The sequence below is a fragment of the Phyllobates terribilis genome, unplaced genomic scaffold, assembly GCF_046119375.1.
Source record: "Phyllobates terribilis strain yellow unplaced genomic scaffold, ASM4611937v1 Scaffold_142__1_contigs__length_4687701, whole genome shotgun sequence".
Lineage (NCBI taxonomy): Eukaryota > Metazoa > Chordata > Amphibia > Anura > Dendrobatidae > Phyllobates > Phyllobates terribilis.
Window position 1 is genome coordinate 1,472,896 of NW_027362902.1, and position 26,409 is coordinate 1,499,304.

A 26,409-nucleotide genomic window follows, 5' to 3' on the forward strand; every position below is an offset into this window, starting at 1 on the left:
GAACAGCAGGGGGTGAAGGTGCTGTGTTTAAAGAGGTGGAGTTATGCAGATCTAAAACGCGTGGATTGCAGCAGCAGCAAGCCGAAAAGTGCAGGCATGTAAGGGATCTAGAGGTTGACAACATGTCTTCTTAACGGGAGTCCAGGAGCTCATCTCCACAAATGGACTTTTTAGGATCCTTGGGTGGCTCCGTAGTTTGAAACCAATTCTGGTTATCGCTTCTCGGCCTTTTGGCTAAGATCAAGTGTAGTATCTGTTCTTATCAGTTTAATATCTGATACGTCCCCTATCTGGGGACCATATATTAAATGGATTTTTAGAACAGGGAGATGGAAAAAGAGCTTGCTCTGTCCACTCCACGCATTGACCTGGTATTGCAGTATCTCCAGGACCGGTGCACCCCTTCTTTAATGCAGTTTCTAAAATCAGAAAGAATTGAATTCAATGTTTTTTGTTCATTTTGCTTGTTTGTCGGATTTTGGGATGGACTCTTTGTCTCTGCTTTCCTTCTCCTCATTGGATTTTTCATGTTCAAAGTTGCAGAAGCCAGATTACAAGCTCATTTTGGTTCAACTTCAGCAACTGTGCATTGCATTGCCATGTAATGTGATGCAATGCTATCTTTCTAGCTCTCCCTTTTTACTTCCTTTTGGATAAACAGACATATTAGGCAAGCATTTTGGAGCTTTCACCTAAATAACTACAGGTGGTGAGATAAGCTGCACAATATAATTGACCTTTCAGTATATTGTTGCACACACACCATCTATTTAGCAAATGCCCTTGTTATCAACAGCAGCCTTTTAAACTCACCTGAGCTAACAGGTATGTGCGCTGGTTACTCTGCTGCGCTTAAAATTTCTTTTTTGGTTTGCTACAATGCCTTTTCTGAAACGTTGTCTCCTTCTGCTGGAACACTGACTTCTTTCATTTAATGCCTGCAGACTATAAAAGAGAACCCAACCCAAAAAGTTTGGTTGATTAGTCTGTGGCATTCTGTTAAACTGTTGCTTATGGCGGTCTCTGTGAGCTTCTCAGCGACATTCAGCCAGCCAGGTATCCTGCCTGCAGTAGATGGAATGTGGCAATGGAACGCTGGCTGCGCGTGTCATAATAGGCTCTGAGCCTTTATATACCTGTGCACAGCAGCAGCCACCTTCAGTCTGCTGCTGGACAGCCAGCAGCAGCAGCAGCAGCAGGAGAGGTATGTAATCAGGAGCCCTCCTGCTAAGGGTAGACAGCTGCTCGTTCCACCCCACCCCCCGCCTTAATTGGTTCTCCTCCCTTCCAACGGTGTTGAGGCGGGTGGGAACAGCAGGGGGTGAAGGTGCTGTGTTTAAAGAGGTGGAGTTATGCAGATCTAAAACGCGTGGATTGCAGCAGCAGCAAGCCGAAAAGTGCAGGCATGTAAGGGATCTAGAGGTTGACAACATGTCTTCTTAACGGGAGTCCAGGAGCTCATCTCCACAAATGGACTTTTTAGGATCCTTGGGTGGCTCCGTAGTTTGAAACCAATTCTGGTTATCGCTTCTTGGCCTTTTGGCTAAGATCAAGTGTAGTATCTGTTCTTATCAGTTTAATATCTGATACGTCCCCTATCTGGGGACCATATATTAAATGGATTTTTAGAACAGGGAGATGGAAAAAGAGCTTGCTCTGTCCACTCCACGCATTGACCTGGTATTGCAGTATCTCCAGGACCGGTGCACCCCTTCTTTAATGCAGTTTCTAAAATCAGAAAGAATTGAATTCAATGTTTTTTGTTCATTTTGCTTGTTTGTCGGATTTTGGGATGGACTCTTTGGCTCTGCTTTTCTTCTCCTCATTGGATTTTTCATGTTCAAAGTTGCAGAAGCCAGATTACAAGCTCATTTTGGTTCAACTTCAGCAACTGTGCATTGCATTGCCATGTAATGTGATGCAATGCTATCTTTCTAGCTCTCCCTTTTTACTTCCTTTTGGATAAACAGACATATTAGGCAAGCATTTTGGAGCTTTCACCTAAATAACTACAGGTGGTGAGATAAGCTGCACAATATAATTGACCTTTCAGTATATTGTTGCACACACACCATCTATTTAGCAAATGCCCTTGTTATCAACAGCAGCCTTTTAAACTCACCTGAGCTAACAGGTATGTGCGCTGGTTACTCTGCTGCGCTTAAAATTTCTTTTTTGGTTTGCTACAATGCCTTTTCTGAAACGTTGTCTCCTTCTGCTGGAACACTGACTTCTTTCATTTAATGCCTGCAGACTATAAAAGAGAACCCAACCCAAAAAGTTTGGTTGATTAGTCTGTGGCATTCTGTTAAACTGTTGCTTATGGCGGTCTCTGTGAGCTTCTCAGCGACATTCAGCCAGCCAGGTATCCTGCCTGCAGTAGATGGAATGTGGCAATGGAACGCTGGCTGCGCGTGTCATAATAGGCTCTGAGCCTTTATATACCTGTGCACAGCAGCAGCCACCTTCAGTCTGCTGCTGGACAGCCAGCAGCAGCAGCAGCAGCAGGAGAGGTATGTAATCAGGAGCCCTCCTGCTAAGGGTAGACAGCTGCTCGTTCCACCCCACCCCCCGCCTTAATTGGTTCTCCTCCCTTCCAACGGTGTTGAGGCGGGTGGGAACAGCAGGGGGTGAAGGTGCTGTGTTTAAAGAGGTGGAGTTATGCAGATCTAAAACGCGTGGATTGCAGCAGCAGCAAGCCGAAAAGTGCAGGCATGTAAGGGATCTAGAGGTTGACAACATGTCTTCTTAACGGGAGTCCAGGAGCTCATCTCCACAAATGGACTTTTTAGGATCCTTGGGTGGCTCCGTAGTTTGAAACCAATTCTGGTTATCGCTTCTTGGCCTTTTGGCTAAGATCAAGTGTAGTATCTGTTCTTATCAGTTTAATATCTGATACGTCCCCTATCTGGGGACCATATATTAAATGGATTTTTAGAACAGGGAGATGGAAAAAGAGCTTGCTCTGTCCACTCCACGCATTGACCTGGTATTGCAGTATCTCCAGGACCGGTGCACCCCTTCTTTAATGCAGTTTCTAAAATCAGAAAGAATTGAATTCAATGTTTTTTGTTCATTTTGCTTGTTTGTCGGATTTTGGGATGGACTCTTTGGCTCTGCTTTTCTTCTCCTCATTGGATTTTTCATGTTCAAAGTTGCAGAAGCCAGATTACAAGCTCATTTTGGTTCAACTTCAGCAACTGTGCATTGCATTGCCATGTAATGTGATGCAATGCTATCTTTCTAGCTCTCCCTTTTTACTTCCTTTTGGATAAACAGACATATTAGGCAAGCATTTTGGAGCTTTCACCTAAATAACTACAGGTGGTGAGATAAGCTGCACAATATAATTGACCTTTCAGTATATTGTTGCACACACACCATCTATTTAGCAAATGCCCTTGTTATCAACAGCAGCCTTTTAAACTCACCTGAGCTAACAGGTATGTGCGCTGGTTACTCTGCTGCGCTTAAAATTTCTTTTTTGGTTTGCTACAATGCCTTTTCTGAAACGTTGTCTCCTTCTGCTGGAACACTGACTTCTTTCATTTAATGCCTGCAGACTATAAAAGAGAACCCAACCCAAAAAGTTTGGTTGATTAGTCTGTGGCATTCTGTTAAACTGTTGCTTATGGCGGTCTCTGTGAGCTTCTCAGCGACATTCAGCCAGCCAGGTATCCTGCCTGCAGTAGATGGAATGTGGCAATGGAACGCTGGCTGCGCGTGTCATAATAGGCTCTGAGCCTTTATATACCTGTGCACAGCAGCAGCCACCTTCAGTCTGCTGCTGGACAGCCAGCAGCAGCAGCAGCAGGAGAGGTATGTAATCAGGAGCCCTCCTGCTAAGGGTAGACAGCTGCTCGTTCCACCCCACCCCCCGCCTTAATTGGTTCTCCTCCCTTCCAACGGTGTTGAGGCGGGTGGGAACAGCAGGGGGTGAAGGTGCTGTGTTTAAAGAGGTGGAGTTATGCAGATCTAAAACGCGTGGATTGCAGCAGCAGCAAGCCGAAAAGTGCAGGCATGTAAGGGATCTAGAGGTTGACAACATGTCTTCTTAACGGGAGTCCAGGAGCTCATCTCCACAAATGGACTTTTTAGGATCCTTGGGTGGCTCCGTAGTTTGAAACCAATTCTGGTTATCGCTTCTCGGCCTTTTGGCTAAGATCAAGTGTAGTATGTGTTCTTATCAGTTTAATATCTGATACGTCCCCTATCTGGGGACCATATATTAAATGGATTTTTAGAACAGGGAGATGGAAAAAGAGCTTGCTCTGTCCACTCCACGCATTGACCTGGTATTGCAGTATCTCCAGGACCGGTGCACCCCTTCTTTAATGCAGTTTCTAAAATCAGAAAGAATTGAATTCAATGTTTTTTGTTCATTTTGCTTGTTTGTCGGATTTTGGGATGGACTCTTTGGCTCTGCTTTTCTTCTCCTCATTGGATTTTTCATGTTCAAAGTTGCAGAAGCCAGATTACAAGCTCATTTTGGTTCAACTTCAGCAACTGTGCATTGCATTGCCATGTAATGTGATGCAATGCTATCTTTCTAGCTCTCCCTTTTTACTTCCTTTTGGATAAACAGACATATTAGGCAAGCATTTTGGAGCTTTCACCTAAATAACTACAGGTGGTGAGATAAGCTGCACAATATAATTGACCTTTCAGTATATTGTTGCACACACACCATCTATTTAGCAAATGCCCTTGTTATCAACAGCAGCCTTTTAAACTCACCTGAGCTAACAGGTATGTGCGCTGGTTACTCTGCTGCGCTTAAAATTTCTTTTTTGGTTTGCTACAATGCCTTTTCTGAAACGTTGTCTCCTTCTGCTGGAACACTGACTTCTTTCATTTAATGCCTGCAGACTATAAAAGAGAACCCAACCCAAAAAGTTTGGTTGATTAGTCTGTGGCATTCTGTTAAACTGTTGCTTATGGCGGTCTCTGTGAGCTTCTCAGCGACATTCAGCCAGCCAGGTATCCTGCCTGCAGTAGATGGAATGTGGCAATGGAACGCTGGCTGCGCGTGTCATAATAGGCTCTGAGCCTTTATATACCTGTGCACAGCAGCAGCCACCTTCAGTCTGCTGCTGGACAGCCAGCAGCAGCAGCAGCAGGAGAGGTATGTAATCAGGAGCCCTCCTGCTAAGGGTAGACAGCTGCTCGTTCCACCCCACCCCCCGCCTTAATTGGTTCTCCTCCCTTCCAACGGTGTTGAGGCGCGTGGGAACAGCAGGGGGTGAAGGTGCTGTGTTTAAAGAGGTGGAGTTATGCAGATCTAAAACGCGTGGATTGCAGCAGCAGCAAGCCGAAAAGTGCAGGCATGTAAGGGATCTAGAGGTTGACAACATGTCTTCTTAACGGGAGTCCAGGAGCTCATCTCCACAAATGGACTTTTTAGGATCCTTGGGTGGCTCCGTAGTTTGAAACCAATTCTGGTTATCGCTTCTCGGCCATTTGGCTAAGATCAAGTGTAGTATCTGTTCTTATCAGTTTAATATCTGATACGTCCCCTATCTGGGGACCATATATTAAATGGATTTTTAGAACAGGGAGATGGAAAAAGAGCTTGCTCTGTCCACTCCACGCATTGACCTGGTATTGCAGTATCTCCAGGACCGGTGCACCCCTTCTTTAATGCAGTTTCTAAAATCAGAAAGAATTGAATTCAATGTTTTTTGTTCATTTTGCTTGTTTGTCGGATTTTGGGATGGACTCTTTGGCTCTGCTTTTCTTCTCCTCATTGGATTTTTCATGTTCAAAGTTGCAGAAGCCAGATTACAAGCTCATTTTGGTTCAACTTCAGCAACTGTGCATTGCATTGCCATGTAATGTGATGCAATGCTATCTTTCTAGCTCTCCCTTTTTACTTCCTTTTGGATAAACAGACATATTAGGCAAGCATTTTGGAGCTTTCACCTAAATAACTACAGGTGGTGAGATAAGCTGCACAATATAATTGACCTTTCAGTATATTGTTGCACACACACCATCTATTTAGCAAATGCCCTTGTTATCAACAGCAGCCTTTTAAACTCACCTGAGCTAACAGGTATGTGCGCTGGTTACTCTGCTGCGCTTAAAATTTCTTTTTTGGTTTGCTACAATGCCTTTTCTGAAACGTTGTCTCCTTCTGCTGGAACACTGACTTCTTTCATTTAATGCCTGCAGACTATAAAAGAGAACCCAACCCAAAAAGTTTGGTTGATTAGTCTGTGGCATTCTGTTAAACTGTTGCTTATGGCGGTCTCTGTGAGCTTCTCAGCGACATTCAGCCAGCCAGGTATCCTGCCTGCAGTAGATGGAATGTGGCAATGGAACGCTGGCTGCGCGTGTCATAATAGGCTCTGAGCCTTTATATACCTGTGCACAGCAGCAGCCACCTTCAGTCTGCTGCTGGACAGCCAGCAGCAGCAGCAGCAGGAGAGGTATGTAATCAGGAGCCCTCCTGCTAAGGGTAGACAGCTGCTCGTTCCACCCCACCCCCCGCCTTAATCGGTTCTCCTCCCTTCCAACGGTGTTGAGGCGGGTGGGAACAGCAGGGGGTGAAGGTGCTGTGTTTAAAGAGGTGGAGTTATGCAGATCTAAAACGCGTGGATTGCAGCAGCAGCAAGCCGAAAAGTGCAGGCATGTAAGGGATCTAGAGGTTGACAACATGTCTTCTTAACGGGAGTCCAGGAGCTCATCTCCACAAATGGACTTTTTAGGATCCTTGGGTGGCTCCGTAGTTTGAAACCAATTCTGGTTATCGCTTCTCGGCCTTTTGGCTAAGATCAAGTGTAGTATCTGTTCTTATCAGTTTAATATCTGATACGTCCCCTATCTGGGGACCATATATTAAATGGATTTTTAGAACAGGGAGATGGAAAAAGAGCTTGCTCTGTCCACTCCACGCATTGACCTGGTATTGCAGTATCTCCAGGACCGGTGCACCCCTTCTTTAATGCAGTTTCTAAAATCAGAAAGAATTGAATTCAATGTTTTTTGTTCATTTTGCTTGTTTGTCGGATTTTGGGATGGACTCTTTGGCTCTGCTTTTCTTCTCCTCATTGGATTTTTCATGTTCAAAGTTGCAGAAGCCAGATTACAAGCTCATTTTGGTTCAACTTCAGCAACTGTGCATTGCATTGCCATGTAATGTGATGCAATGCTATCTTTCTAGCTCTCCCTTTATACTTCCTTTTGGATAAACAGACATATTAGGCAAGCATTTTGGAGCTTTCACCTAAATAACTACAGGTGGTGAGATAAGCTGCACAATATAATTGACCTTTCAGTATATTGTTGCACACACACCATCTATTTAGCAAATGCCCTTGTTATCAACAGCAGCCTTTTAAACTCACCTGAGCTAACAGGTATGTGCGCTGGTTACTCTGCTGCGCTTAAAATTTCTTTTTTGGTTTGCTACAATGCCTTTTCTGAAACGTTGTCTCCTTCTGCTGGAACACTGACTTCTTTCATTTAATGCCTGCAGACTATAAAAGAGAACCCAACCCAAAAAGTTTGGTTGATTAGTCTGTGGCATTCTGTTAAACTGTTGCTTATGGCGGTCTCTGTGAGCTTCTCAGCGACATTCAGCCAGCCAGGTATCCTGCCTGCAGTAGATGGAATGTGGCAATGGAACGCTGGCTGCGCGTGTCATAATAGGCTCTGAGCCTTTATATACCTGTGCACAGCAGCAGCCACCTTCAGTCTGCTGCTGGACAGCCAGCAGCAGCAGCAGCAGGAGAGGTATGTAATCAGGAGCCCTCCTGCTAAGGGTAGACAGCTGCTCGTTCCACCCCACCCCCCGCCTTAATTGGTTCTCCTCCCTTCCAACGGTGTTGAGGCGGGTGGGAACAGCAGGGGGTGAAGGTGCTGTGTTTAAAGAGGTGGAGTTATGCAGATCTAAAACGCGTGGATTGCAGCAGCAGCAAGCCGAAAAGTGCAGGCATGTAAGGGATCTAGAGGTTGACAACATGTCTTCTTAACGGGAGTCCAGGAGCTCATCTCCACAAATGGACTTTTTAGGATCCTTGGGTGGCTCCGTAGTTTGAAACCAATTCTGGTTATCGCTTCTCGGCCTTTTGGCTAAGATCAAGTGTAGTATCTGTTCTTATCAGTTTAATATCTGATACGTCCCCTATCTGGGGACCATATATTAAATGGATTTTTAGAACAGGGAGATGGAAAAAGAGCTTGCTCTGTCCACTCCACGCATTGACCTGGTATTGCAGTATCTCCAGGACCGGTGCACCCCTTCTTTAATGCAGTTTCTAAAATCAGAAAGAATTGAATTCAATGTTTTTTGTTCATTTTGCTTGTTTGTCGGATTTTGGGATGGACTCTTTGGCTCTGCTTTTCTTCTCCTCATTGGATTTTTCATGTTCAAAGTTGCAGAAGCCAGATTACAAGCTCATTTTGGTTCAACTTCAGCAACTGTGCATTGCATTGCCATGTAATGTGATGCAATGCTATCTTTCTAGCTCTCCCTTTTTACTTCCTTTTGGATAAACAGACATATTAGGCAAGCATTTTGGAGCTTTCACCTAAATAACTACAGGTGGTGAGATAAGCTGCACAATATAATTGACCTTTCAGTATATTGTTGCACACACACCATCTATTTAGCAAATGCCCTTGTTATCAACAGCAGCCTTTTAAACTCACCTGAGCTAACAGGTATGTGCGCTGGTTACTCTGCTGCGCTTAAAATTTCTTTTTTGGTTTGCTACAATGCCTTTTCTGAAACGTTGTCTCCTTCTGCTGGAACACTGACTTCTTTCATTTAATGCCTGCAGACTATAAAAGAGAACCCAACCCAAAAAGTTTGGTTGATTAGTCTGTGGCATTCTGTTAAACTGTTGCTTATGGCGGTCTCTGTGAGCTTCTCAGCGACATTCAGCCAGCCAGGTATCCTGCCTGCAGTAGATGGAATGTAGCAATGGAACGCTGGCTGCGCGTGTCATAATAGGCTCTGAGCCTTTATATACCTGTGCACAGCAGCAGCCACCTTCAGTCTGCTGCTGGACAGCCAGCAGCAGCAGCAGCAGGAGAGGTATGTAATCAGGAGCCCTCCTGCTAAGGGTAGACAGCTGCTCGTTCCACCCCACCCCCCGCCTTAATCGGTTCTCCTCCCTTCCAACGGTGTTGAGGCGGGTGGGAACAGCAGGGGGTGAAGGTGCTGTGTTTAAAGAGGTGGAGTTATGCAGATCTAAAACGCGTGGATTGCAGCAGCAGCAAGCCGAAAAGTGCAGGCATGTAAGGGATCTAGAGGTTGACAACATGTCTTCTTAACGGGAGTCCAGGAGCTCATCTCCACAAATGGACTTTTTAGGATCCTTGGGTGGCTCCGTAGTTTGAAACCAATTCTGGTTATCGCTTCTCGGCCTTTTGGCTAAGATCAAGTGTAGTATCTGTTCTTATCAGTTTAATATCTGATACGTCCCCTATCTGGGGACCATATATTAAATGGATTTTTAGAACAGGGAGATGGAAAAAGAGCTTGCTCTGTCCACTCCACGCATTGACCTGGTATTGCAGTATCTCCAGGACCGGTGCACCCCTTCTTTAATGCAGTTTCTAAAATCAGAAAGAATTGAATTCAATGTTTTTTGTTCATTTTGCTTGTTTGTCGGATTTTGGGATGGACTCTTTGGCTCTGCTTTTCTTCTCCTCATTGGATTTTTCATGTTCAAAGTTGCAGAAGCCAGATTACAAGCTCATTTTGGTTCAACTTCAGCAACTGTGCATTGCATTGCCATGTAATGTGATGCAATGCTATCTTTCTAGCTCTCCCTTTTTACTTCCTTTTGGATAAACAGACATATTAGGCAAGCATTTTGGAGCTTTCACCTAAATAACTACAGGTGGTGAGATAAGCTGCACAATATAATTGACCTTTCAGTATATTGTTGCACACACACCATCTATTTAGCAAATGCCCTTGTTATCAACAGCAGCCTTTTAAACTCACCTGAGCTAACAGGTATGTGCGCTGGTTACTCTGCTGCGCTTAAAATTTCTTTTTTGGTTTGCTACAATGCCTTTTCTGAAACGTTGTCTCCTTCTGCTGGAACACTGACTTCTTTCATTTAATGCCTGCAGACTATAAAAGAGAACCCAACCCAAAAAGTTTGGTTGATTAGTCTGTGGCATTCTGTTAAACTGTTGCTTATGGCGGTCTCTGTGAGCTTCTCAGCGACATTCAGCCAGCCAGGTTTCCTGCCTGCAGTAGATGGAATGTGGCAATGGAACGCTGGCTGCGCGTGTCATAATAGGCTCTGAGCCTTTATATACCTGTGCACAGCAGCAGCCACCTTCAGTCTGCTGCTGGACAGCCAGCAGCAGCAGCAGCAGGAGAGGTATGTAATCAGGAGCCCTCCTGCTAAGGGTAGACAGCTGCTCGTTCCACCCCACCCCCCGCCTTAATTGGTTCTCCTCCCTTCCAACGGTGTTGAGGCGGGTGGGAACAGCAGGGGGTGAAGGTGCTGTGTTTAAAGAGGTGGAGTTATGCAGATCTAAAACTCGTGGATTGCAGCAGCAGCAAGCCGAAAAGTGCAGGCATGTAAGGGATCTAGAGGTTGACAACATGTCTTCTTAACGGGAGTCCAGGAGCTCATCTCCACAAATGGACTTTTTAGGATCCTTGGGTGGCTCCGTAGTTTGAAACCAATTCTGGTTATCGCTTCTCGGCCTTTTGGCTAAGATCAAGTGTAGTATCTGTTCTTATCAGTTTAATATCTGATACGTCCCCTATCTGGGGACCATATATTAAATGGATTTTTAGAACAGGGAGATAGAAAAAGAGCTTGCTCTGTCCACTCCACGCATTGACCTGGTATTGCAGTATCTCCAGGACCGGTGCACCCCTTCTTTAATGCAGTTTCTAAAATCAGAAAGAATTGAATTCAATGTTTTTTGTTCATTTTGCTTGTTTGTCGGATTTTGGGATGGACTCTTTGGCTCTGCTTTTCTTCTCCTCATTGGATTTTTCATGTTCAAAGTTGCAGAAGCCAGATTACAAGCTCATTTTGGTTCAACTTCAGCAACTGTGCATTGCATTGCCATGTAATGTGATGCAATGCTATCTTTCTAGCTCTCCCTTTTTACTTCCTTTTGGATAAACAGACATATTAGGCAAGCATTTTGGAGCTTTCACCTAAATAACTACAGGTGGTGAGATAAGCTGCACAATATAATTGACCTTTCAGTATATTGTTGCACACACACCATCTATTTAGCAAATGCCCTTGTTATCAACAGCAGCCTTTTAAACTCACCTGAGCTAACAGGTATGTGCGCTGGTTACTCTGCTGCGCTTAAAATTTCTTTTTTGGTTTGCTACAATGCCTTTTCTGAAACGTTGTCTCCTTCTGCTGGAACACTGACTTCTTTCATTTAATGCCTGCAGACTATAAAAGAGAACCCAACCCAAAAAGTTTGGTTGATTAGTCTGTGGCATTCTGTTAAACTGTTGCTTATGGCGGTCTCTGTGAGCTTCTCAGCGACATTCAGCCAGCCAGGTATCCTGCCTGCAGTAGATGGAATGTGGCAATGGAACGCTGGCTGCGCGTGTCATAATAGGCTCTGAGCCTTTATATACCTGTGCACAGCAGCAGCCACCTTCAGTCTGCTGCTGGACAGCCAGCAGCAGCAGCAGCAGGAGAGGTATGTAATCAGGAGCCCTCCTGCTAAGGGTAGACAGCTGCTCGTTCCACCCCACACCCCGCCTTAATTGGTTCTCCTCCCTTCCAACGGTGTTGAGACGGGTGGGAACAGCAGGGGGTGAAGGTGCTGTGTTTAAAGAGGTGGAGTTATGCAGATCTAAAACGCGTGGATTGCAGCAGCAGCAAGCCGAAAAGTGCAGGCATGTAAGGGATCTAGAGGTTGACAACATGTCTTCTTAACGGGAGTCCAGGAGCTCATCTCCACAAATGGACTTTTTAGGATCCTTGGGTGGCTCCGTAGTTTGAAACCAATTCTGGTTATCGCTTCTCGGCCTTTTGGCTAAGATCAAGTGTAGTATCTGTTCTTATCAGTTTAATATCTGATACGTCCCCTATCTGGGGACCATATATTAAATGGATTTTTAGAACAGGGAGATGGAAAAAGAGCTTGCTCTGTCCACTCCACGCATTGACCTGGTATTGCAGTATCTCCAGGACCGGTGCACCCCTTCTTTAATGCAGTTTCTAAAATCAGAAAGAATTGAATTCAATGTTTTTTGTTCATTTTGCTTGTTTGTCGGATTTTGGGATGGACTCTTTGGCTCTGCTTTTCTTCTCCTCATTGGATTTTTCATGTTCAAAGTTGCAGAAGCCAGATTACAAGCTCATTTTGGTTCAACTTCAGCAACTGTGCATTGCATTGCCATGTAATGTGATGCAATGCTATCTTTCTAGCTCTCCCTTTTTACTTCCTTTTGGATAAACAGACATATTAGGCAAGCATTTTGGAGCTTTCACCTAAATAACTACAGGTGGTGAGATAAGCTGCACAATATAATTGACCTTTCAGTATATTGTTGCACACACACCATCTATTTAGCAAATGCCCTTGTTATCAACAGCAGCCTTTTAAACTCACCTGAGCTAACAGGTATGTGCGCTGGTTACTCTGCTGCGCTTAAAATTTCTTTTTTGGTTTGCTACAATGCCTTTTCTGAAACGTTGTCTCCTTCTGCTGGAACACTGACTTCTTTCATTTAATGCCTGCAGACTATAAAAGAGAACCCAACCCAAAAAGTTTGGTTGATTAGTCTGTGGCATTCTGTTAAACTGTTGCTTATGGCGGTCTCTGTGAGCTTCTCAGCGACATTCAGCCAGCCAGGTATCCTGCCTGCAGTAGATGGAATGTGGCAATGGAACGCTGGCTGCGCGTGTCATAATAGGCTCTGAGCCTTTATATACCTGTGCACAGCAGCAGCCACCTTCAGTCTGCTGCTGGACAGCCAGCAGCAGCAGCAGCAGGAGAGGTATGTAATCAGGAGCCCTCCTGCTAAGGGTAGACAGCTGCTCGTTCCACCCCACCCCCCGCCTTAATTGGTTCTCCTCCCTTCCAACGGTGTTGAGGCGGGTGGGAACAGCAGGGGGTGAAGGTGCTGTGTTTAAAGAGGTGGAGTTATGCAGATCTAAAACGCGTGGATTGCAGCAGCAGCAAGCCGAAAAGTGCAGGCATGTAAGGGATCTAGAGGTTGACAACATGTCTTCTTAACGGGAGTCCAGGAGCTCATCTCCACAAATGGACTTTTTAGGATCCTTGGGTGGCTCCGTAGTTTGAAACCAATTCTGGTTATCGCTTCTCGGCCTTTTGGCTAAGATCAAGTGTAGTATCTGTTCTTATCAGTTTAATATCTGATACGTCCCCTATCTGGGGACCATATATTAAATGGATTTTTAGAACAGGGAGATGGAAAAAGAGCTTGCTCTGTCCACTCCACGCATTGACCTGGTATTGCAGTATCTCCAGGACCGGTGCACCCCTTCTTTAATGCAGTTTCTAAAATCAGAAAGAATTGAATTCAATGTTTTTTGTTCATTTTGCTTGTTTGTCGGATTTTGGGATGGACTCTTTGGCTCTGCTTTTCTTCTCCTCATTGGATTTTTCATGTTCAAAGTTGCAGAAGCCAGATTACAAGCTCATTTTGGTTCAACTTCAGCAACTGTGCATTGCATTGCCATGTAATGTGATGCAATGCTATCTTTCTAGCTCTCCCTTTTTACTTCCTTTTGGATAAACAGACATATTAGGCAAGCATTTTGGAGCTTTCACCTAAATAACTACAGGGGGTGAGATAAGCTGCACAATATAATTGACCTTTCAGTATATTGTTGCACACACACCATCTATTTAGCAAATGCCCTTGTTATCAACAGCAGCCTTTTAAACTCACCTGAGCTAACAGGTATGTGCGCTGGTTACTCTGCTGCGCTTAAAATTTCTTTTTTGGTTTGCTACAATGCCTTTTCTGAAACGTTGTCTCCTTCTGCTGGAACACTGACTTCTTTCATTTAATGCCTGCAGACTATAAAAGAGAACCCAACCCAAAAAGTTTGGTTGATTAGTCTGTGGCATTCTGTTAAACTGTTGCTTATGGCGGTCTCTGTGAGCTTCTCAGCGACATTCAGCCAGCCAGGTATCCTGCCTGCAGTAGATGGAATGTGGCAATGGAACGCTGGCTGCGCGTGTCATAATAGGCTCTGAGCCTTTATATACCTGTGCACAGCAGCAGCCACCTTCAGTCTGCTGCTGGACAGCCAGCAGCAGCAGCAGCAGGAGAGGTATGTAATCAGGAGCCCTCCTGCTAAGGGTAGACAGCTGCTCGTTCCACCCCACCCCCCGCCTTAATTGGTTCTCCTCCCTTCCAACGGTGTTGAGGCGGGTGGGAACAGCAGGGGGTGAAGGTGCTGTGTTTAAAGAGGTGGAGTTATGCAGATCTAAAACGCGTGGATTGCAGCAGCAGCAAGCCGAAAAGTGCAGGCATGTAAGGGATCTAGAGGTTGACAACATGTCTTCTTAACGGGAGTCCAGGAGCTCATCTCCACAAATGGACTTTTTAGGATCCTTGGGTGGCTCCGTAGTTTGAAACCAATTCTGGTTATCGCTTCTCGGCCTTTTGGCTAAGATCAAGTGTAGTATCTGTTCTTATCAGTTTAATATCTGATACGTCCCCTATCTGGGGACCATATATTAAATGGATTTTTAGAACAGGGAGATGGAAAAAGAGCTTGCTCTGTCCACTCCACGCATTGACCTGGTATTGCAGTATCTCCAGGACCGGTGCACCCCTTCTTTAATGCAGTTTCTAAAATCAGAAAGAATTGAATTCAATGTTTTTTGTTCATTTTGCTTGTTTGTCGGATTTTGGGATGGACTCTTTGGCTCTGCTTTTCTTCTCCTCATTGGATTTTTCATGTTCAAAGTTGCAGAAGCCAGATTACAAGCTCATTTTGGTTCAACTTCAGCAACTGTGCATTGCATTGCCATGTAATGTGATGCAATGCTATCTTTCTAGCTCTCCCTTTTTACTTCCTTTTGGATAAACAGACATATTAGGCAAGCATTTTGGAGCTTTCACCTAAATAACTACAGGTGGTGAGATAAGCTGCACAATATAATTGACCTTTCAGTATATTGTTGCACACACACCATCTATTTAGCAAATGCCCTTGTTATCAACAGCAGCCTTTTAAACTCACCTGAGCTAACAGGTATGTGCGCTGGTTACTCTGCTGCGCTTAAAATTTCTTTTTTGGTTTGCTACAATGCCTTTTCTGAAACGTTGTCTCCTTCTGCTGGAACACTGACTTCTTTCATTTAATGCCTGCAGACTATAAAAGAGAACCCAACCCAAAAAGTTTGGTTGATTAGTCTGTGGCATTCTGTTAAACTGTTGCTTATGGCGGTCTCTGTGAGCTTCTCAGCGACATTCAGCCAGCCAGGTATCCTGCCTGCAGTAGATGGAATGTGGCAATGGAACGCTGGCTGCGCGTGTCATAATAGGCTCTGAGCCTTTATATACCTGTGCACAGCAGCAGCCACCTTCAGTCTGCTGCTGGACAGCCAGCAGCAGCAGCAGCAGGAGAGGTATGTAATCAGGAGCCCTCCTGCTAAGGGTAGACAGCTGCTCGTTCCACCCCACCCCCCGCCTTAATTGGTTCTCCTCCCTTCCAACGGTGTTGAGGCGGGTGGGAACAGCAGGGGGTGAAGGTGCTGTGTTTAAAGAGGTGGAGTTATGCAGATCTAAAACGCGTGGATTGCAGCAGCAGCAAGCCGAAAAGTGCAGGCATGTAAGGGATCTAGAGGTTGACAACATGTCTTCTTAACGGGAGTCCAGGAGCTCATCTCCACAAATGGACTTTTTAGGATCCTTGGGTGGCTCCGTAGTTTGAAACCAATTCTGGTTATCGCTTCTCGGCCTTTTGGCTAAGATCAAGTGTAGTATCTGTTCTTATCAGTTTAATATCTGATACGTCCCCTATCTGGGGACCATATATTAAATGGATTTTTAGAACAGGGAGATGGAAAAAGAGCTTGCTCTGTCCACTCCACGCATGGACCTGGTATTGCAGTATCTCCAGGACCGGTGCACCCCTTCTTTAATGCAGTTTCTAAAATCAGAAAGAATTGAATTCAATGTTTTTTGTTCATTTTGCTTGTTTGTCGGATTTTGGGATGGACTCTTTGGCTCTGCTTTTCTTCTCCTCATTGGATTTTTCATGTTCAAAGTTGCAGAAGCCAGATTACAAGCTCATTTTGGTTCAACTTCAGCAACTGTGCATTGCATTGCCATGTAATGTGATGCAATGCTATCTTTCTAGCTCTCCCTTTTTACTTCCTTTTAGATAAACAGACATATTAGGCAAGCATTTTGGAGCTTTCACCTAAATAACTACAGGTGGTGAGATAAGCTGCACAATATAATTGACCTTTCAGTATATTGTTGCACACACACCATCTATTTAGCAAATGCCCTTGTTATCAACAGCAGCCTTTTAAACTCACCTGAGCTAACAGGTATGTGCGCTGGTTACTCTGCTGCGCTTAAAATTTCTTTTTTGGTTTGCTACAATGCCTTTTCTGAAACGTTGTCTCCTTCTGCTGGAACACTGACTTCTTTCATTTAATGCCTGCAGACTATAAAAGAGAACCCAACCCAAAAAGTTTGGTTGATTAGTCTGTGGCATTCTGTTAAACTGTTGCTTATGGCGGTCTCTGTGAGCTTCTCAGCGACATTCAGCCAGCCAGGTATCCTGCCTGCAGTAGATGGAATGTGGCAATGGAACGCTGGCTGCGCGTGTCATAATAGGCTCTGAGCCTTTATATACCTGTGCACAGCAGCAGCCACCTTCAGTCTGCTGCTGGACAGCCAGCAGCAGCAGCAGCAGGAGAGGTATGTAATCAGGAGCCCTCCTGCTAAGGGTAGACAGCTGCTCGTTCCACCCCACCCCCCGCCTTAATTGGTTCTCCTCCCTTCCAACGGTGTTGAGGCGGGTGGGAACAGCAGGGGGTGAAGGTGCTGTGTTTAAAGAGGTGGAGTTATGCAGATCTAAAACGCGTGGATTGCAGCAGCAGCAAGCCGAAAAGTGCAGGCATGTAAGGGATCTAGAGGTTGACAACATGTCTTCTTAAAGGGAGTCCAGGAGCTCATCTCCACAAATGGACTTTTTAGGATCCTTGGGTGGCTCCGTAGTTTGAAACCAATTCTGGTTATCGCTTCTCGGCCTTTTGGCTAAGATCAAGTGTAGTATCTGTTCTTATCAGTTTAATATCTGATACGTCCCCTATCTGGGGACCATATATTAAATGGATTTTTAGAACAGGGAGATGGAAAAAGAGCTTGCTCTGTCCACTCCACGCATTGACCTGGTATTGCAGTATCTCCAGGACCGGTGCACCCCTTCTTTAATGCAGTTTCTAAAATCAGAAAGAATTGAATTCAATGTTTTTTGTTCATTTTGCTTGTTTGTCGGATTTTGGGATGGACTCTTTGGCTCTGCTTTTCTTCTCCTCATTGGATTTTTCATGTTCAAAGTTGCAGATGCCAGATTACAAGCTCATTTTGGTTCAACTTCAGCAACTGTGCATTGCATTGCCATGTAATGTGATGCAATGCTATCTTTCTAGCTCTCCCTTTTTACTTCCTTTTGGATAAACAGACATATTAGGCAAGCATTTTGGAGCTTTCACCTAAATAACTACAGGTGGTGAGATAAGCTGCACAATATAATTGACCTTTCAGTATATTGTTGCACACACACCATCTATTTAGCAAATGCCCTTGTTATCAACAGCAGCCTTTTAAACTCACCTGAGCTAACAGGTATGTGCGCTGGTTACTCTGCTGCGCTTAAAATTTCTTTTTTGGTTTGCTACAATGCCTTTTCTGAAACGTTGTCTCCTTCTGCTGGAACACTGACTTCTTTCATTTAATGCCTGCAGACTATAAAAGAGAACCCAACCCAAAAAGTTTGGTTGATTAGTCTGTGGCATTCTGTTAAACTGTTGCTTATGGCGGTCTCTGTGAGCTTCTCAGCGACATTCAGCCAGCCAGGTATCCTGCCTGCAGTAGATGGAATGTGGCAATGGAACGCTGGCTGCGCGTGTCATAATAGGCTCTGAGCCTTTATATACCTGTGCACAGCAGCAGCCACCTTCAGTCTGCTGCTGGACAGCCAGCAGCAGCAGCAGCAGGAGAGGTATGTAATCAGGAGCCCTCCTGCTAAGGGTAGACAGCTGCTCGTTCCACCCCACCCCCCGCCTTAATTGGTTCTCCTCCCTTCCAACGGTGTTGAGGCGGGTGGGAACAGCAGGGGGTGAAGGTGGTGTGTTTAAAGAGGTGGAGTTATGCAGATCTAAAACGCGTGGATTGCAGCAGCAGCAAGCCGAAAAGTGCAGGCATGTAAGGGATCTAGAGGTTGACAACATGTCTTCTTAACGGGAGTCCAGGAGCTCATCTCCACAAATGGACTTTTTAGGATCCTTGGGTGGCTCCGTAGTTTGAAACCAATTCTGGTTATCGCTTCTCGACCTTTTGGCTAAGATCAAGTGTAGTATCTGTTCTTATCAGTTTAATATCTGATACGTCCCCTATCTGGGGACCATATATTAAATGGATTTTTAGAACAGGGAGATGGAAAAAGAGCTTGCTCTGTCCACTCCACGCATTGACCTGGTATTGCAGTATCTCCAGGACCGGTGCACCCCTTCTTTAATGCAGTTTCTAAAATCAGAAAGAATTGAATTCAATGTTTTTTGTTCATTTTGCTTGTTTGTCGGATTTGGGGATGGACTCTTTGGCTTTGCTTTTCTTCTCCTCATTGGATTTTTCATGTTCAAAGTTGCAGAAGCCAGATTACAAGCTCATTTTGGTTCAACTTCAGCAACTGTGCATTGCATTGCCATGTAATGTGATGCAATGCTATCTTTCTAGCTCTCCCTTTTTACTTCCTTTTGGATAAACAGACATATTAGGCAAGCATTTTGGAGCTTTCACCTAAATAACTACAGGTGGTGAGATAAGCTGCACAATATAATTGACCTTTCAGTATATTGTTGCACACACACCATCTATTTAGCAAATGCCCTTGTTATCAACAGCAGCCTTTTAAACTCACCTGAGCTAACAGGTATGTGCGCTGGTTACTCTGCTGCGCTTAAAATTTCTTTTTTGGTTTGCTACAATGCCTTTTCTGAAACGTTGTCTCCTTCTGCTGGAACACTGACTTCTTTCATTTAATGCCTGCAGACTATAAAAGAGAACCCAACCCAAAAAGTTTGGTTGATTAGTCTGTGGCATTCTGTTAAACTGTTGCATATGGCGGTCTCTGTGAGCTTCTCAGCGACATTCAGCCAGCCAGGTATCCTGCCTGCAGTAGATGGAATGTGGCAATGGAACGCTGGCTGCGCGTGTCATAATAGGCTCTGAGCCTTTATATACCTGTGCACAGCAGCAGCCACCTTCAGTCTGCTGCTGGACAGCCAGCAGCAGCAGCAGCAGGAGAGGTATGTAATCAGGAGCCCTCCTGCTAAGGGTAGACAGCTGCTCGTTCCACCCCACCCCCCGCCTTAATTGGTTCTCCTCCCTTCCAACGGTGTTGAGGCGGGTGGGAACAGCAGGGGGTGAAGGTGCTGTGTTTAAAGAGGTGGAGTTATGCAGATCTAAAACGCGTGGATTGCAGCAGCAGCAAGCCGAAAAGTGCAGGCATGTAAGGGATCTAGAGGTTGACAACATGTCTTCTTAACGGGAGTCCAGGAGCTCATCTCCACAAATGGACTTTTCAGGATCCTTGGGTGGCTCCGTAGTTTGAAACCAATTCTGGTTATCGCTTCTCGGCCTTTTGGCTAAGATCAAGTGTAGTATCTGTTCTTATCAGTTTAATATCTGATACGTCCCCTATCTGGGGACCATATATTAAATGGATTTTTAGAACAGGGAGATGGAAAAAGAGCTTGCTCTGTCCACTCCACGCATTGACCTGGTATTGCAGTATCTCCAGGACCGGTGCACCCCTTCTTTAATGCAGTTTCTAAAATCAGAAAGAATTGAATTCAATGTTTTTTGTTCATTTTGCTTGTTTGTCGGATTTGGGGATGGACTCTTTTGCTTTGCTTTTCTTCTCCTCATTGGATTTTTCATGTTCAAAGTTGCAGAAGCCAGATTACAAGCTCATTTTGGTTCAACTTCAGCAACTGTGCATTGCATTGCCATGTAATGTGATGCAATGCTATCTTTCTAGCTCTCCCTTTTTACTTCCTTTTGGATAAACAGACATATTAGGCAAGCATTTTGGAGCTTTCACCTAAATAACTACAGGTGGTGAGATAAGCTGCACAATATAATTGACCTTTCAGTATATTGTTGCACACACACCATCTATTTAGCAAATGCCCTTGTTATCAACAGCAGCCTTTTAAACTCACCTGAGCTAACAGGTATGTGCGCTGGTTACTCTGCTGCGCTTAAAATTTCTTTTTTGGTTTGCTACAATGCCTTTTCTGAAACGTTGTCTCCTTCTGCTGGAACACTGATTTCTTTCATTTAATGCCTGCAGACTATAAAAGAGAACCCAACCCAAAAAGTTTGGTTGATTAGTCTGTGGCATTCTGTTAAACTGTTGCTTATGGCGGTCTCTGTGAGCTTCTCAGCGACATTCAGCCAGCCAGGTATCCTGCCTGCAGTAGATGGAATGTGGCAATGGAACGCTGGCTGCGCGTGTCATAATAGGCTCTGAGCCTTTATATACCTGTGCACAGCAGCAGCCACCTTCAGTCTGCTGCTGGACAGCCAGCAGCAGCAGCAGCAGGAGAGGTATGTAATCAGGAGCCCTCCTGCTAAGGGTAGACAGCTGCTCGTTCCACCCCACCCCCCGCCTTAATTGGTTCTCCTCCCTTCCAACGGTGTTGAGGCGGGTGGGAACAGCAGGGGGTGAAGGTGCTGTGTTTAAAGAGGTGGAGTTATGCAGATCTAAAACGCGTGGATTGCAGCAGCAGCAAGCCGAAAAGTGCAGGCATGTAAGGGATCTAGAGGTTGACAACATGTCTTCTTAACGGGAGTCCAGGAGCTCATCTCCACAAATGGACTTTTTAGGATCCTTGGGTGGCTCCGTAGTTTGAAACCAATTCTGGTTATCGCTTCTCGGCCTTTTGGCTCAGACCTAGTGTTTGGACAAGAGGTTCCTTGTGTACTAGCCCTCGGCCTTCCAGCATCGCCACTTCGGTGGCTTAAGCTGGATGCTGCTATAGGGGGAGAGTGAGGAGGAAACGAGAAGGCGATTCCTGAAGCGACCATGGGTGTCAAGCTTCGCTTTGCTGGGACCGGGGATCCCCGGGTCAAGAATGCTTTCCGTATCGAGGTCTCTGAGGAGAAGAAGGACCATTTCTCGTTGTCATACCTGGTCAACGCCATTTTCTATGAAATCCTGAAGATCCAGAAGTCGGAGATCATCTGTTTGCAGGAGTTCAGAAGGGAGCATAGGTACGTCTTGGTGCTTTCTTCTATGGCGGCTTGCCAAAACCTTTTCAAAACTCTTCAAGTCCTTTCAGAGCACCCTCAGCTGGATGGACTTATCTTCACTGTACTCTACTCTAAGGGGGATATCCCGGTGGTAGTATTCATGCACAACCCCTTTATCTCCCGGGATGATATCACTGCATTCCTGAGAAGACACTGCATTTTTGTGCAATTCTCCCATAAAATCTTAAATGGAGAAGGGCTGTGGACTGGGAAGTATAAATACTTTGTGAGGTTTGGGATAGACCCTCATGGTCCTGGAGGTATTCACTATCCTCCCCTGAACTTTACAATTGGAAGAGACTCTGGATATCTGTTTTTTCCCGAGGCGCCATTGTTCTGCAGGAGATGCAACATGTTCGGGCATATCCAGGATTTCTGCAAGCAATTGCCAAACTGTAGAAAGTGCAACAAGTACGGTCATCTGGCGAAGGATTGTTCCAACCCGGTGGTATGTGATGCCTGCGGGGAGGAAGGACATGTGATTCGGGATTGTAAGGCTAAAGTCAAGCCTAGGTCCTTCTCCGAAGTGACCAAAGGTAAGCCTACTGTCCCTGCTGTTACCCCACAGGTGACTACTGCAGAGATCAATGAGGAGACGGAGCCCCCTGAGGTTGAAGATCTGGTGGGTGAGGCCCAGAACCTGTTGGACCCTCCGGCCCCTGCTGGGCCAGGTATGGAGATCTCCGAGTTGGATGTGGACCTCCCTCATCAGTCCGAAATATGTGGTGAGGGTGACATGGATGTGTCTCTAGCTCGAACCCCTGCATTGTCCTGGGGTGCTACAGACGAAGAGGTGGCCAGGGATGGTGGCCAAGGAGACTTTACTTCTGGGAGGTCTTTTGATGATGATGATACTCCTGAACTGGCCAATAAAAAACCCAGACGAGAGTACTCACCTGCCAGCGGAGGGTGCGACAGTCCTGCAAGTGACCGCATTTACCCGCAGGATGTCTTCTCCCCTGATGCTCCTTACCTTGGCATCCCTGAGAGCATCAACACCTTTGGGGTGCTTTCCCAGTCTGATGATAATGGATGAGTATGGTGTGATCAACATTGAGTCATGTATTTCTTTTCATTAATTAATGTCTTGCCAATCTGGTTGGGATGTAGTGTCCCTAAATGTAAGGCAGATCAGATCTAAAATCAGAAGAACAACTGTTCTGGACTACCTGAAACATTTAGGTGCTGATGTTTTTTGCCTTCAGGAGTGTGGGATTCAGGATGCTCCTTGTGACAAAGACTGGCCTTACGGACAGCATATCTGGTCAGGGTCTAATCATAATAAAAATGATGGGGTGGGGATATTAGTTGGGAATAAAGAAATCTCTATTGATAGTTATATTGTGGTGGAGGTGGGCCGATGTTTAATTGCATTTTTGAGTTATAGAGGGTGGCGGGTCAGAATTATTAATTTATATTGCCCTACAGGGAAGGAAGAGCGGCTTGCTCTTCTTGAAAAATTAAGTTTTTTTCTTCCAGGGAAATCTCCCACTATTTTTGTTGGGGACGTTAATTGTGTCACAGAAGGAAAGTGTGACATAACAGGAAAGAAATTGTCCCATTTAATTTGTGATTTTTCCTTTTTAGATGCAGCAGTTGTTGTTCTTGGCATGCCACCACCGCCGACATACCATGCTGACCGTGGTGAGATTCATTCCAGAATTGATTTAATGTTATTTTCTAAAAATATGGTATGTTTGGATTTTTCTCAACAAAAGGTACCTTTTTCGGACCATGAATGTTTGAGAGGCGTGTTTTGTGCGAATGGTGACCAAGTGTATGGCGGTGGGGTATGGAAGTTGAATACAAGGCTGTTAGAGGATGATGAGGTGATGAATGAGTTTAATGTAAAGTATGAAAGATGGAGAATGCGTAAGAAGAATTTTGTGTGTGTTCTTGACTGGTGGGACTGGGTGAAAGTGCAATTTAAAACTTTCTTCAAAAAGTGGGGCTATAGAAAAGCTGCCAGATATAGGAATAGGTTTAATGACCTTAATAGACGGATTGACTGGTTGAGAAAGTGTGTTGCAAGTGGTTTGGAGATGTCTGATCAACTTACTGAGGCTAAGAATGAATTGAAGCGTGTGTTGGATGAGAAAGGAAAGGAAATTATATATCGTACTAAAATTGAGCACCTGGAGAAAAATGAGAAGTGTACGAGGTTCTTTTTTAAAAAAATGAATGGTAGGAAGACTGATATGAATGAAGTTGTGAATGAAAGTGGAACCAACTGTATGGGTGAGGATGTGCTGAAAGAAGTGAATAGGTTTTATAGCAAGTTGTATGATGAGAAATGGATTGACTCTGGGCTTGTGTCATATGTTCTGAATGGTGTGGAGAAAAAACTTGATTCTGAGGAGCGTGATCTGTTGTGTGAGGATGTAGTTCTGGATGAAGTGAAGAATGTGGTGTGGAGTGCTAAAAAGAGTAAGACTCCTGGGAAAGATGGTATACCTGTAGAGTTGTATGTGAAAGCATGGGAAGTTTTGGGAACAGATTTGACTGAGGTATGTAAGTATATGTGGGTGAATGGTAGGTTGTGTGAATCAATGAAAGAAGGAGTGGTTGTGCTTGTGTATAAAAAGGGTGAGAGGAAACGTTTGGAAAACTGGAGACCAATAACACTGCTGAATTCGGATTATAAGGTCTACAGTAAGTTACTGGCAAATCGTATGCGTGAAGTGATTGGTAGTGTTGTGGAGGAGGACCAAGTATGTGCAGTGCCTGGAAGAAGTATGAGTGATAACTTGTTATTGTTGAGAGATATGATTGGGGATTGCAAGGATAGAAAGCAGAAATGTATGACTTTAGCTATTGATTTTGAGAAGGCGTTTGACAGGGTTTCGCATGTGTTTTTGTTTAAAGTACTGGAAAGAATGGGGTTTCCTAGAGAATTTGTGAATTGTGTAAAATCATTGTATGATTGTGTGTCAAGTGAGTTCTTGGTTAATGGGTGGCTGTGTGACAAAGTGAAGATTAGGTCAGGAGTAAGGCAGGGGTGTCCTATGTCCCCCGTCTTATTTGTATGTGTAATAGAACCATTGTTATGTTTGATTAGACGGGATAAAATGATGAGAGGTTTGTTGGTGCCTGGTAGTGGTGGTAAGCATGTGAAAGTGTTAGGTTATATGGATGATGTTGTGGTTGTGAGTGAAAGTATGGCTTCTTTGAGTAGAATTAAATTGCTTTTGGATTTTTTTGTTGGTGCGTCTGGTTTTAGGGTAAATTGGAATAAATGTAGTTTTAAATGTTTTGGAGATAGTAGTATTCGTATGGATGGTGTAAAGTGTGAAGAGGGTGCAATCAAGATTTTGGGCGTATTATTTAATGATGACTTAAAAGGGAATGAAAGTTGGAAAGAGTGTGGTATGCGGGTTGAACGTAAATTGAATTTTTGGCGAATGAGAGAATTGACTCTGCGTGGTAAGGTGTTAATTATCAAAGCAGTGATTCTCCCTATCCTGCTTTATGTGGCGACTGTTTTTCCTTCTCCTTACAGGAAAATTAAGAGAATAGAGAAGTTGGTATTCACATTCCTGTGGTGTAGTAAGATGGAGAAGTTGAAGCGGGAGAGCCTTTTTAAGGCTTGTCAGCATGGTGGGCTGGCCTTTCCCAATATTGAAGTTTTTTTAGGCCTTAATTATATTAAGACTGTGGTTATTTTGCTGGGTAAAGGCAATAAAGGTGCTTTTATGGCTAATTATTCTGCTGGATGGATGTTGTATGGGTTATGCTGGAGGAAGAGAGATGCGAGTGTGCCTGTGGCCTTTAAGTGTCCTGTTTGGTATGAGGTGATTGAGAAATTTGTGAGAAAGCATGATTTGTTGAGTGTGGGAATGAATGATTTTAGAATGACCAAGAATGTGGTGAAAAGAATGAGTGCAAATGAGGTAGAGTGTAATATTGTTGGGCTGAGAGGGAATGAGGTTTCAGATGCATGGAAGAAGTTAGATACGTATGGGATGTCAAACAAACAGAAGGATGTTGTGTGGATGACTTTACATAATATTTTACCTGTGAGAGAAGTGCAGAAGAAAAGAGAGTTGATAAGAACAGATGTGTGTCCGAGAGTGGGATGTGGTGGTTGTGAGACTGTCAGGCATGTTATGTGGGATTGTGAGTACGCGTACAGTGTGTGGAAGTGTGTAGGTGGATTGTGTAAGGGTTTAGCAGGCGTGAATTTTGTGGATTGGCGTGTGGCGATGTTTGGAATTGGTGCGTGTAGTCGGTCTAAAGATAGAATTTTATGGTTGATAATGGCTTGTGTGATGGAGAGTTTGTGGGATGCAAGGAACCTTGGACTTTTCAAAAGGAAATCTTTATCAGTGAATGAATGTGTTAGACTTATTCTTTCAAGACTATACCTGATATGTAAGTTGGACAGCAGAGGCGGTGGTGGCACAGATGCCGAAGGGATTTGGAAATTTAAAAAGTGGCATTACCTTATCAAATACCAGTGATTTTTTTCTTTGTGATTCCTTGAAGTTTCTGCATTTGTGTTACGTAAAGGATGTTCCCTTGTGATTATATTTCGTCTTATACTACTGCTAAATAAATAGAACCATGATGATGAGAAGTTTTAAGTAGCAAATTTTGGAGAAATTCATACTGTTTGCTAAAAAACTAAACTGAATGGTTTAAAAAAAAAAAAAAAAAAAAAAATCTGTTCTTATCAGTTTAATATCTGATACGTCCCCTATCTGGGGACCATATATTAAATGGATTTTTAGAACAGGGAGATGGAAAAAGAGCTTGCTCTGTCCACTCCACGCATTGACCTGGTATTGCAGTATCTCCAGGACCGGTGCACCCCTTCTTTAATGCAGTTTCTAAAATCAGAAAGAATTGAATTCAATGTTTTTTGTTCATTTTGCTTGTTTGTCGGATTTGGGGATGGACTCTTTGGC

General features: G+C 44.4%; 16 non-coding genes and 1 pseudogene across 16 annotated transcripts; all 17 read left to right on the forward strand.

Annotated features, from left to right (window-relative positions):
- Positions 1-214: 214 nt before the first annotated feature.
- On the forward strand, positions 215-405 carry LOC141206562 (U2 spliceosomal RNA). Its single transcript, XR_012277115.1, has one exon. It is a non-coding gene; the product is annotated as a U2 spliceosomal RNA (small nuclear RNA).
- Positions 406-1,523: 1,118 nt separating this feature from the next.
- On the forward strand, positions 1,524-1,714 carry LOC141205966 (U2 spliceosomal RNA). Its single transcript, XR_012276636.1, has one exon. It is a non-coding gene; the product is annotated as a U2 spliceosomal RNA (small nuclear RNA).
- Positions 1,715-2,832: 1,118 nt separating this feature from the next.
- On the forward strand, positions 2,833-3,023 carry LOC141205968 (U2 spliceosomal RNA). The gene has a single exon (XR_012276638.1). It is a non-coding gene; the product is annotated as a U2 spliceosomal RNA (small nuclear RNA).
- Positions 3,024-4,138: 1,115 nt separating this feature from the next.
- Positions 4,139-4,329, forward strand: LOC141206144 (U2 spliceosomal RNA). Its single transcript, XR_012276810.1, has one exon. It is a non-coding gene; the product is annotated as a U2 spliceosomal RNA (small nuclear RNA).
- A 1,115-nt stretch (positions 4,330-5,444) lies between these two features.
- On the forward strand, positions 5,445-5,635 carry LOC141206043 (U2 spliceosomal RNA). The gene has a single exon (XR_012276709.1). It is a non-coding gene; the product is annotated as a U2 spliceosomal RNA (small nuclear RNA).
- Positions 5,636-6,750: 1,115 nt separating this feature from the next.
- LOC141206563 (U2 spliceosomal RNA) lies at positions 6,751-6,941 on the forward strand. The gene has a single exon (XR_012277116.1). It is a non-coding gene; the product is annotated as a U2 spliceosomal RNA (small nuclear RNA).
- A 1,115-nt stretch (positions 6,942-8,056) lies between these two features.
- Positions 8,057-8,247, forward strand: LOC141206564 (U2 spliceosomal RNA). Its single transcript, XR_012277117.1, has one exon. It is a non-coding gene; the product is annotated as a U2 spliceosomal RNA (small nuclear RNA).
- A 1,115-nt stretch (positions 8,248-9,362) lies between these two features.
- LOC141206565 (U2 spliceosomal RNA) lies at positions 9,363-9,553 on the forward strand. Its single transcript, XR_012277118.1, has one exon. It is a non-coding gene; the product is annotated as a U2 spliceosomal RNA (small nuclear RNA).
- A 1,115-nt stretch (positions 9,554-10,668) lies between these two features.
- On the forward strand, positions 10,669-10,859 carry LOC141206065 (U2 spliceosomal RNA). Its single transcript, XR_012276731.1, has one exon. It is a non-coding gene; the product is annotated as a U2 spliceosomal RNA (small nuclear RNA).
- A 1,115-nt stretch (positions 10,860-11,974) lies between these two features.
- LOC141206566 (U2 spliceosomal RNA) lies at positions 11,975-12,165 on the forward strand. The gene has a single exon (XR_012277119.1). It is a non-coding gene; the product is annotated as a U2 spliceosomal RNA (small nuclear RNA).
- A 1,115-nt stretch (positions 12,166-13,280) lies between these two features.
- Positions 13,281-13,471, forward strand: LOC141206567 (U2 spliceosomal RNA). The gene has a single exon (XR_012277120.1). It is a non-coding gene; the product is annotated as a U2 spliceosomal RNA (small nuclear RNA).
- A 1,115-nt stretch (positions 13,472-14,586) lies between these two features.
- LOC141206568 (U2 spliceosomal RNA) lies at positions 14,587-14,777 on the forward strand. Its single transcript, XR_012277121.1, has one exon. It is a non-coding gene; the product is annotated as a U2 spliceosomal RNA (small nuclear RNA).
- Positions 14,778-15,892: 1,115 nt separating this feature from the next.
- LOC141206090 (U2 spliceosomal RNA) lies at positions 15,893-16,083 on the forward strand. Its single transcript, XR_012276756.1, has one exon. It is a non-coding gene; the product is annotated as a U2 spliceosomal RNA (small nuclear RNA).
- Positions 16,084-17,198: 1,115 nt separating this feature from the next.
- Positions 17,199-17,389, forward strand: LOC141206569 (U2 spliceosomal RNA). Its single transcript, XR_012277122.1, has one exon. It is a non-coding gene; the product is annotated as a U2 spliceosomal RNA (small nuclear RNA).
- A 1,115-nt stretch (positions 17,390-18,504) lies between these two features.
- Positions 18,505-18,695, forward strand: LOC141206163 (U2 spliceosomal RNA). Its single transcript, XR_012276829.1, has one exon. It is a non-coding gene; the product is annotated as a U2 spliceosomal RNA (small nuclear RNA).
- Positions 18,696-19,810: 1,115 nt separating this feature from the next.
- On the forward strand, positions 19,811-20,001 carry LOC141206572 (U2 spliceosomal RNA). Its single transcript, XR_012277124.1, has one exon. It is a non-coding gene; the product is annotated as a U2 spliceosomal RNA (small nuclear RNA).
- Positions 20,002-26,107: 6,106 nt separating this feature from the next.
- On the forward strand, positions 26,108-26,317 carry LOC141206302 (U2 spliceosomal RNA; annotated as a pseudogene).
- The last annotated feature ends 92 nt before the right edge of the window (positions 26,318-26,409 follow it).